The sequence below is a fragment of the Phyllobates terribilis genome, unplaced genomic scaffold, assembly GCF_046119375.1.
Source record: "Phyllobates terribilis strain yellow unplaced genomic scaffold, ASM4611937v1 Scaffold_11__3_contigs__length_659146591, whole genome shotgun sequence".
NCBI lineage: Eukaryota > Metazoa > Chordata > Amphibia > Anura > Dendrobatidae > Phyllobates > Phyllobates terribilis.
In genome coordinates, this window is record NW_027362771.1 from 332,840,110 (window position 1) to 332,851,924 (window position 11,815).

The window sequence follows — 11,815 nt, forward strand, 5'->3', positions numbered from 1 at the left end:
CTGCAAAAAACAAGCCACCATACAGCTCCATCAGCCGAAAAATTAAAAAATTATAGCTTTCAGAATAAAGCGATGCAAAAAAAAAATTTTTTTCTATAAAATAGTTTTTATTGTGTAAAAGGGCCAAAACATTAAAAAAAACGATATAAATGTAGTATCACTGTAAATGTACTGACCAGAAAAATTAATCTGCCTTATCAATTTTACCATACACACACGGAAGGCATAAAAAAACAATTCCTGAATTGCTGGTTTTTGTTTATTCTGCCTCCCAAAAATCGGATTAGAAAGCAATCAAAAAATGTCACATGCCCAAAAATGGAACCAATAAAAACGGCATCTTGTCCCACAAAAAAACAAGCCTTTACATGACTCTGTCGGCTGAAATATGGAAAAATTGTAGCTCTCAAAACATGGCGATGCAAACACTAGTCTTTGCAACAAAAAAAAAACGTTTTTAGTGTGTGACAGCAGCCAAACATGAAAACCCGATATAAATCTGGTATCGCTGTGATCGCACCGACCCGAAGAATTAAGTCGTCTAATTACTTATGCCGCACGAGGAACGGCGTAAAAAATAAATAAAAACATTTCTTCACCTGCTGCTGATTTGTTGATTCTGCCTCCAAAAGATCACAGTATGGCTTGGCTCACATTTATCCTTCGCTCTGCGTTGAGTGCTTACACCGGGGTTTCCATGTAAATCTCTGAAATACGTGATTCAGACGGAACCCCCGGTGGAAAATTCCCTGTAATGAGGCAGATGGAGGCACCGTGGACGCCATCTGGCCTGTGATCCGACGGTGTCCATCTTTTTATTAGGTGTGAATGAAAGTGCCGTCGGCCACAGTTTTGTGAACCTTTCAAAAAATGTACACCGCTAAACAGAAGGCACACGGAGTCCAGAGTAAGGCTGATTTTATATGTCCTGATATTTCCAGTACCGGAGATATCCGTGTCCGTGTGTCCATGTGCACCTGTGTGGCAACCTTGTGCGGCATCAGGAGCACACGTACTAGCACCTGGGAATCAGTGGTACAGTTAGCACTGTTCTCAAATGCCGGGTGCTGGACACTGCCCTTATCATTGTCCCCTGCCGGCGCTTTGATCAGCACGAGCAAGGGACAATGTTGAGAGCAGTATTCTACTCCCTCTGTGTCCTGATGTGAAAATAAGAATAAAATAAAAAAATCCTTTTACTCACCTGTCCGAAGATGTCCCCTGCTGTAACCCATCTGACCGCTCATGCCGAGGAGTCGGGGAGAATGACTTGGCCTGGTCATTAACATGCAAACAACTTCCGGGGTAAAGGGGTTAATATATTGCAGTCATCATATTATATAGCACTGTGTACGTACAATTGCTCATTTTGTCTTTCTATCCAGCTAATTCTTCTCTTTTCTCTGCTCTATGTAGAAACAGGGAGTCTCTTGTCCCTGCATTTAGCATTCCCCTCTTCAACTCCTGACCCAGCTGCTGTCTCCTCCCTCTGCCAGGGACTTTTGCAGTGAGTGATGAGTCAAGCAAGGAAAACTGACCTCCTGTTCATACATAGAACTTAGAAGGATTCAGCTAGTCAGTTTTTAATCATCTGATGTCATAGACCTAATGGAAAAGAATTAGATGGGTAGCAGGGCAAAATGAGCAATTGTAAGTACACAGTGCTATATAATATGATGATTGCAATATATTATTAGGATAAAAATTTTGATGTGAGTGCTTTTTTAAGTAAGTGGTACTTTTGGACAATAGAAACTACATTGTGTCCATTGATCTGGGGTACAAAATCAGAACAAGATGGGTTCAATATAAAAACTGAAATGACATCATGTACTATCTGCTTTAGATCCTGTAGGAATCTCTGCTATGATTTCTTCTTGTGGCAACGCAATCGCCTGTCTAACTTCATCCTGCCATGTTATATTCTAGCCTGGCTTACCTGTCAGTCATTTGACTATACATTTCTTAGAAATATTCTTACTAATCAGATCAAAGACCATCAAATTAGCATGTTAAAACCAGTTTAAGACTGATCCTACAGTCTATCTATATATAGTATGGTATGTGCACCAGCATGATACCTGCACTGTCATACATACAGTATATCATCACATTCTTGCAATTTCCCAGACAGCTGGTTCCATTTATACAAAATATCTTTTCAGAAGTGAGATCTAAATTCTAGTAGGCCTTAGATTAATCACTGTTATTTCTCCAGTTTTTAGGCGTAATTTGCTGTTTATCAGAGGTTTTTAGTATTTTTGCCTTATTCTCCATACTTTTTGCTTGATTTTTTCAAGTTGTCTTTCTTTTTTAAGTTTTTTTTTTTTTCCGCAACATCCTTGCTTATCCAAATATTTTAGACATATTCATGAAATGTATAGAAATTAATTAATCGCACACTCTTTGAGTTGCTATTTGGTGTAAATTTATTTACAGGCAAGAAAAAAATCAAGAAACAATACAGTGGTGGAGGCGACCGTAGATGTTTCGGCCACACAGGCCTTATTCATTATGTAGCACCCTGAGGACTCGGCTGCTACAGGGGTATTACACCTCAAGCCAGAGGTGTGGTATTCCACTCCCGGGTAAGGATGGAGTGTGGAACTGAGCTCAGTAGGCTGCATACACTACATACATCCCATTTCCGGGGGACAGATCAACGGTACTCCCACCAGTTTATGTGCAGGTACGATAGTGTCTGTCCCTGGCTGGAGTGGGAGGGGGGTGGAACATCCCAGTAGTGTAGGGGCAGATAGGGGGAGCAGTCTGGGTAATGCTAGGAGCTCATTGGGTGCTGGTCACCTGAGCTCACACATAGAGGGAGTATATAAGGTGGGAACCATCTTAGATCAGGGTCAGACAGGCAGACAGCTACTAGTCAGTCTGTTGTAGAGGGTCAAGCAGTCCTGAAAGAAGAGAGAGAGGAGTGAGAAGGACCCAGAGGGGAAGAAGAGGGAACCCCAAGAGCCCAAATACAAGCAACAGGGTGAAGGGTTGGCACAAGGGTACCGGATCCCAAGCTGGTGGAGGGCACTAATCCTCAGCCAGAGACCTGAGGTTGTGGGCAGGATCTGCCACGACCCCCCACTAAATCCACCAGGAAGGCAGACCAAGTATAGGGTCAGGGAACCCAGAGGAGGTGTACCCACCAAGAGACCCGAGGGAGCCGGACATAGGTGGATCCCTGGTGGGGAAGGCCAGAGAAAAGGAACGTCAGAGAGGGAGCTCAGGATCACGCTCCAGAATTACATGGGGGTTGGCCGAGTCCAGGACCTGGTGGACGCAGCACGGCTCGGGCGGTCACTCAAGGCCGGAGTGACCAGAACAACAGCAGTAAGTAAACACCCTGAACTGCACAGCCCGACTCTGAGTCTTAATACCATCCTCACTGCACCACCACAACCACCACCCTCTACAACTGACCCCCTGAGGCTATACCCCTCCCGTTGGGGGTTATACTACCAAAGCTGCACACACACCACCAGCCTCAGCGGACCCTTCTGCAGCGGCGGCCTTTTGACCGCAAATCAACGGGTGGCGTAGTCGACACTAAAGAACATTTAACAACATCTGTAAAGACTGCCACACACTGAGTTTGACACCCTGGGCACGGACCGGGTCGCCGCCACTCGGAGACTACAACCCCCATCTGATCCGGCTCCGGGTAATCCCCAAACAGCACTGGCCCAGGGGGCGCGTCAATTACGTCGCTACTGCAAGAGAGACAACATCAAAATAAGAACATAAAATTGATAAAAGAAACCAAATGTGGAAAATAATAAAATAAAATAAACAATGCTTCCAAATAGTGGGAAATTGGAAAGTGGTTTCAGAAGGGGTAGTATAGGTGAAAGGGGAGAGCAGGGGTCAGAGGGGAAAGGGGAAAGAAGTGGGAAGGAGTTGCAGGGGAACAGAGTTCTAGATATATGTACACATAGTAAATACATTTATAAGCAGTCATGGAGTACCGTAAGGAGCCCAGATGGTATATACAGAGATAGGGAGTTTCCTTACTTGTATCTGACTTAGACCATAAGACAAAGGAAAGGACTAAAGTGTACGGATAGATAATCCAGTGAAAAGCTATAATGATGAAGGGATACGTATCAGTGTCATAGAGCACTTGGTGGGGCACACAAGTTGATGAGTATGAATACCTTCACAGTGGTACCAATATTTGTCAGCCTGTGGAGAACTGGAATAAAGGTGGTACCTGTTATATAGATTGCCAATAATGTGGAACAATGAAAGCACCGGCTGATGAGGGTATATACCTGTAAATCCTGCGTCAATGACGTCTCTCAGGTGGTGGTCCCACGTGTGGTAGCTGTGGAGGGTGAAGGAGCGGCGTTCCCACGCTGTGCTGTAGGCAGTGTGTGGTCAGGGCTGCCTTTTGTATGCGGCGCTGCCGTAAGTGCGTCACAAACGGGGGCATGTACCCAGAAGTGACGCGCCGCGGCCGGTCATCTGCTGTGGGAGACGCCGTCATGGGTAGCCATGGTGATTGGAAACAGAACGCTGTCTATGGACGGCGCAAGCGCGGGCTGTCCTATGAATCGAGTAATGGGATAATGTGGACTGAGATAGCGCTGCGCACTACAGGTGTAGGGATCAGTAGTAGTGCAGTAGGAGAAAGGCAGTTAAACAGAGATAATGGGGTACTAACATGGGAGATTGAATGCAAATAGAGACTAACCCAGTAGTGGATGAGATCTAATATTGCGCATAGGAACAAATAGTTCCCTGGGAGGTTAAGGGGTGGTTTAGGGAAATGTAGTTTGGAGGTTCTCTCTAGTTATACCGGGAGAGGTGGGGGAAAAAATATGCATTATTTATTATTGTAGGGGGTAGAGCAAAACCAGTAGTAGTGAGGTCACTATATGCTGTGTGGGACCAAGTTAGGGTAGTGGTAACTCACCTATGGGGTCAAGGTGATTCAGTGGGTCTGTAAAGGAAGGAATAGGTTAGTATATCCAATCTATTTCTCTATTGAGCCCTTTAGGGGAGAGGGTCTGCAAAGTATAGATCCAATAAGATTCACGTTGTTTCAACAGTCTGATGTGGTTACCCCCCCGTCTAGGTCTGGCCACATGCTCAATGACCTGGAAGCGAAGTTGGGCCACGGTATGTTTTGCTTTAGAGAAATGGTCAGGTAATGGGAGCCAGTTTTTGCTGCAGCGGATAGTAGATTTATGGCTTGCAATTCGGTCTCACATGTGTCCAGGAGTCCACAAGAGCACTTGATCACATAAACTACGAAATTTGAATCACATGTGAAGAATCCGCTGATGGGATAACTTTTTCCTGTCCTGGAGTGTGTGACAGTATCTGATTTAATGATACTAGAGCAAGCTGCACAGTTCAGACATGGAAACGTCCCGTTACGGCGGGTGCCTAATAAACGTTGTGAGGGAGATGTCCGTGTGCTACCGAGATCTGCTCTGACAATGTTGTCTTTAATGTTGGGTGGTCTCCTAGTGTACATGAGGGCAGGGGTTGTGAAGGCCGGGATCTCCGGATATGCCTTAGACAGAAGAAGCCAGTGTTTTTTGATGGTAGTGTGTATTTTTGGCATGAAGGGATGATATGTGTGGACAAATGGTATCAGTTTGGTTTTCGTGGTGGATAGATGTGGAGGTTTAGGGTCTAAGGCCCTAATTATTTCTTGTTGGAGGAGTTTGGTGGGATAGTGGCATTCCAGAAACTTTTGTGACATGTCTTGCAGTCGCTGGGGAAGAACATTGTGGTCTGAGACAATCTGAATAACTCTTTGGAACTGGGAGCGGGGAGGACTGTTTTTAGTGGTCTTGGCGTGGTAGCTGGAATAGAGTAACAGACTATTACAATCGGTGGGTTTGGTGAATAGGTCAGTTGTAAGTCTGCCGTGGCTGTCCTGAATGACTAGTGTATCTAGGCAAGAGATCTTTTTCGTGTCATGGTTAAGGGTAAATTGTAACTCAGGTCTAATGGAGTTAAAGTAGGTGAAAAAAGCTGTGAGAGTCTCGACCGGTCCCTGCCAGATAAGAAAGACGTCATCGATATAACGGTGGTAGGTGGTGCAATGTTGCTTAAAGGAGTCGTTGGTGTAGATAAATTCCTCTTAGAATTTGTGCATATAGGCATCTGCATATGCTGGCGCTACGTTAGAGCCCATGGCTGTCCCACGTTCCTGTATGAAGAACTCATACACAGAGACACAAGGTGTCTGAGAGCATTCGGGCGAGCCCCACTGGTCAGGGTGAGTGGGTAGGCCTACCGTTCTCTATCTGCCCTTGCTGACTATCCCCCTTTTAGTGGTGTGATAGCCCACGTCCCTGAGCTGGCCGTGTACTACGCCTGTATGGCTTGCGACTCGGGCCTTAGGTACCTGTTGCTTCTCCGTGCTGTACTGGTCCCTCTGTGTGGCGGAGCCTCCAGGCTTCTCAGGCCAAGGGACCTGAAATCCCTTGCAAGTCGGTTATCTGCTGCCGGGCTTGCAACCCTGACAGCCTGGACCCCAGTGTCCGGTTGTGTAGTTCTCTCTCAGCCAGGATCGGCTCTCGTCGCCTCTGTCCCTGGCTTGCTGTTCCTCCTCTGCCTCCCGGACTCCTCAGCTGCTGCTGACCTGTCCCTTTCCTCTGGGAACCCTTCTGGATGCTTCAGAAGTGGGTCCTGGTCTCTCTAACCCTGCCCTCAGTTCCAGCTTTTATAGGGGCAGCCTGCTGCCCCTACTGGCCTGGGACAGGAGGTGCTGCATGCTAATGGTCCCTGACCAGGGAACCTCCCTCCTGCTGTCAGACACAGCCTTTAATTTTTGTGGCATCCAGGCCTGGGGTGACACATTCCCCCCTAGTAAATTTTAGTACTCCGGGACTAAACAAGAAACACAAATACAGGGTATAAATGCATGACCATAAACACAACAGGGAAGGAAATAACAAACAACACCACATATTGAGTTCTTTAGGTCACAGTGTGGTCTGTGACCGGGTGTCCATATCACCAACTTGGTGAAGTTTTCCACAGTGTGGGGACCTGTCCCTATAAACCCCAAGTTCCTGGCCTTGGGCGTGGCGGCAAGGCTGAGCTACCTACTTTGGACCACAAGAGGGCCACGCCGGACAAGTTTTTCTTCCGTGGTCGTCTTCGAAAGAGGGCACCAAGTGCAACTATCTACATGGTAGTTCCGGTTATCCACTGTCCATAACCTGTTAGTCCATTGCATTTAGGAAAACTGGAGAAACATTATTAATAACCAGGGTACAAACATAGTACATTAAATATATACATTATACACTTAGATCTTCCAGCGAGCTGGTATTTGACCCCTAGTGCTCCGGGTTGACCTCCGTAGCCCACTGTCTGGTGGTGGTCTAACCTGGCTTTCCCAACTAGTATTAAGGGTACAGCTACTAGCTGGGTTTACAGGCAGGGCAGGCAGCTGTCTGCGGGTCCTTTGGCTTACCGCAGGCATGGCAGGCTCACTGTCAGCAGAGGGTTGACTCTCCTGGGCTGCTGGCGTGGGTTCTTCTTGTTCTTCTGTAGGCTCCTGCTGGGTAGGCAGAAGAAAGTGTAGGACGGGTACCACTATGGCATCATTTACTCGAGTCCAGGTCCGGGGGAACTCTCCGAGAACTGTGCTGATCATTTCTTCCTTGTCCTCTGCGGATTCAAGGTCATCTTGATCTTCACTTGGACTCTGCAGTTGCTCGGGGCACCGTTTTAGGTGGTCTCTGGAGACGGTGCTAGTGGTTTCTCCTCCATCCTTGGTAATCACACATACCTTCGGGTTGTTGTGGTCGGACTGCAGTACTGTGTACGGGTCTCTCTCCCACTGGTTGTCCAGCTTGTGAAGCCTTCTCTTCCGCTTCAGGACCTGCTCACCAGGTTCCAGGGGACCAGCAGGGGCGTGTTGGTTGAAGAGCCTCTCTTGCTTTTTTCTCGCTTGAGCCAGACTCCTCTCCACACTCTCCTGTACCTTCTTGTACTGTAGCGGCCGTTCCGTATCCCAGTCCACGTCTGGGGAGGTGTCCTCGGGAGTCAGGACTCCCATCTCCAGGTCTATAGGCAGCTTACCTGGTCTTGCTCACATCAGGTAAGCCGGGGTGCAATTTGTAGCATTCACCGGGATATGGTTGTACAAGTCAATCAGGTCTGGCAGCTTCTCCGGCCACAGGCTGCGTTCTTCCAGGGGCAACGTTTTGAGGAGATCAATGACGATATTATTCATTTTCTCGCACAGCCCGTTGGTTTGCGGGTGGTAAGGTGTTGTCCGGATCTTCCTTCAGCCGTAGAGGTTGCAGAACTCCTGGAATACTTCAGCCTCAAACGCTGGACCTTGATCGGTCAAGACCTGTTCCGGATACTCGTGTGGACGGCAGAAGTGTTGCTGGAAGGCTCTGGCCGCTGTTTGGGCTGTCAGGTCTTTAACCGTGACCACCACCAAGAACTGGGAGTAATGTTCCACAATTGTGAGGGCATAGACGTAGCCGGACCGGCTTGGAGCCAACTTCACATGGTCCAGAGCTACTACCTCAAGAGGCTGCCTGGTGACGATAGGCCTCAAGGGTGTCTTCTGGCTGGTACGGTCCTTCCTTCTGAGGAGGCATGGGCCGCAGTCCCTGCTCCACTTCTCTATGGCCCCTCTCATACCGATCCAGTAGAACCGCTCTCTCAGTAGGAACTCCAGTTTCTTCCACCCGAAGTGTCCCGCTCTGTCATTGTAGGCCTCCAGGACCATCGCTGCATCTCGCCTTGGGACCACTATCTGCCAGGTCAGTTTGTGCGTCCGGTGGTTGACAAGCCTTCTGCACAGCTTACCCTCGTAGAGGAATAGCCTGCTTTTCTCCTTCCATATCTGCTTGGCTTCCTCTGGAGCGTCCGGGCCAGGGCTAGCGTCTGCCTGGGTTAACAGGGTACAAACATAATACATTAAATATATACATTATACACTTAGATCTTCCAGCGAGCTGGTATTTGACCCCTAGTGCTCCGGGTTGACCTCCGTAGCCCACTGTCTGGTGGTGGTCTAACCTGGCTTTCCCAACTAGTATTAAGGGTACAGCTACTAGCTGGGTTTACAGGCAGGGCAGGCAGCTGTCTGCGGGTCCTTTGGCTTACCGCAGGCATGGCAGGCTCACTGTCAGCAGAGGGTTGACTCTCCTGGGCTGCTGGTGTGGGTTCTTCTTGTTCTTCTGTAGGCTCCTGCTGGGTAGGCTGAAGAAAGTGTAGGACGGGTACCACTATGGCATCATTTACTCGAGTCCAGGTCCGGGGGAACTCTCTGAGAACTGTGCTGATCATTTCTTCCTTGTCCTCTGCGGTTTCAAGGTCATCTTGATCTTCACTTGGACTCTGCAGTTGCTCGGGGCACCGTTTTAGGTGTTCTCTGGAGACGGTGCTAGTGGTTTCTCCTCCATCCTTGGTAATCACACATACCTTCGGGTTGTTGTGGTCGGATTGCAGTACTGTGTACGGGTCTCTCTCCCACTGGTTGTCCAGCTTGTGAAGCCTTCTCTTCCGCTTCAGGACCTGCTCACCAGGTTCCAGGGGACCAGCAGGGGCGTGTTGGTTGAAGAGCCTCTCTTGCTTTTTTCTCGCTTGAGCCAGACTCCTCTCCACACTCTCCTGTACCTTCTTGTACTGTAGCGGCCGTTCCGTATCCCAGTCCACGTCTGGGGAGGTGTCCTCGGGAGTCAGGACTCCCATCTCCAGGTCTATAGGCAGCTTACCTGGTCTTGCTCACATCAGGTAAGCCGGGGTGCAATTTGTAGCATTCACCGGGATATGGTTGTACAAGTCAATCAGGTCTGGCAGCTTCTCCGGCCACAGGCTGCGTTCTTCCAGGGGCAACGTTTTGAGGAGATCAATGACGATATTATTCATTTTCTCGCACAGCCCGTTGGTTTGCGGGTGGTAAGGTGTTGTCCGGATCTTCCTTCAGCCGTAGAGGTTGCAGAACTCCTGGAATACTTCAGCCTCAAACGCTGGACCTTGATTGGTCAAGACCTGTTCCGGATACTCGTGTGGACGGCAGAAGTGTTGCTGGAAGGCTCTGGCCGCTGTTTGGGCTGTCAGGTCTTTAACCGTGACCACCACCAAGAACTGGGAGTAATGTTCAACAATCGTGAGGGCATAGACGTAGCCGGACCGGCTTGGAGCCAACTTCACATGGTCCAGAGCTACTACCTCAAGAGGCTGCCTGGTGACGATAGGCCTCAAGGGTGTCTTCTGGCTGGTACGGTCCTTCCTTCTGAGGAGGCATGGGCCGCAGTCCCTGCTCCACTTCTCTATGGCCCCTCTCATACCGATCCAGTAGAACCGCTCTCTCAGTAGGAACTCCAGTTTCTTCCACCCGAAGTGTCCCGCTCTGTCATTGTAGGCCTCCAGGACCATCGCTGCATCTCGCCTTGGGACCACTATCTGCCAGGTCAGTTTGTGCGTCCGGTGGTTGACAAGCCTTCTGCACAGCTTACCCTCGTAGAGGAATAGCCTGCTTTTCTCCTTCCATATCTGCTTGGCTTCCTCTGGAGCGTCCAGGCCAGGGCTAGCGTCTGCCTGGGTTAACAGGTCTTTCACCAGGCGTATTGCAGGGTCACTATCTTGCGTTTCAGCCCAGCTGTGGTGGGGTAAAGGGTTGAACATGACGGTGGTTAGGTCTTTGTCTCTTACCCGGTGAGAATACTGAGTGGCCCCATACCGGTGGAACGCAGGGAGCTCTACTTCCTCCAGCTCTTCCGAGTCTTCTTCTCCTTCAGGTAGGTGGGGCATTCTTGATAGGGCGTCTGCGTTGGCGTTGGTTCTGCCTGCCTGGTATTTGATTGTGAAGTCATAATTGGATAGCCGGGCCATCCACCGCTGTTCTAGGGCACCTAGTCTTGCATTGTCCAGGTGTGTCAGCGGGTTGTTGTCCGTGTACACAGTGAACTTTGCGGAGGCCAGGTAATGCTTAAACCAATCTGTGACGGCCCACACCACTGCCAAGAATTCTAGCTTGAAGGAACTGTAATTCTCCGGGTTTCTTTCAGTGGGCCTCAGCTTCCGGCTGGCATACGTGATCACCCTTTCTCTGCCCTGTTGGTTCTGCGACAGTACGGCTCCCAGCCCCACATTACTGGCGTCTGTGTGGAGAATAAAAGGCTGGCCATAATCAGGGTAGGCCAGGATCTCATCCCCCGTGAGGGCCAACTTCAACTGGCGGAAGGACTACTCTTCCGGCTTGTCCCACTTGAAGGGTGGCTTTTGGCTTCTGGTCTTGGATTACCCTATCAGGAGGTCCTGCATAGGGGCTGCCATCTTAGTGAACCCGGGGATGAACCTTCGGTAGTAGCCTACCAACCCGAGGAATTGCCTCACTTCTTTGATGTTAGAGGGGCTTGGCCAGCTCTTGATGGCTGTAACTTTGTTGGGGTCGGGGGCTACTCCCTCAGCACTCACCACGTGTCCTAGATACTGGACCTTCGGTTTCAACAGGTGACACTTTTAGAGTTTCACCTTCAGGCCATAGCCTGCCAGGGCTTCGAACACCTCGGCCAGGTGCTTTAGATGGTCCTCGTAAGTCTTCGAATAGACAATCACGTCGTCCAGGTAAAGTAGGACCGTCTCGAAGTTTCGGTGCCCTAGACAGCATTCCATCAGTCTCTGAAAGGTCCCTGGTGCGTTGCAGAGCCCGAAGGGCATACAGTTGAATTCGCTCAATCCCATCGGGGTGGTGAAGGCGGTCTTCTCCTTGTCAGCCTCTGCCACAGGAACCTGCCAGTACCTGCTAGTAAGGTCCAAAGTAGAGAAGAAGTTAGCTGATTTTAGGGCTGCTAAAGACTCCTCTATCCTAGGT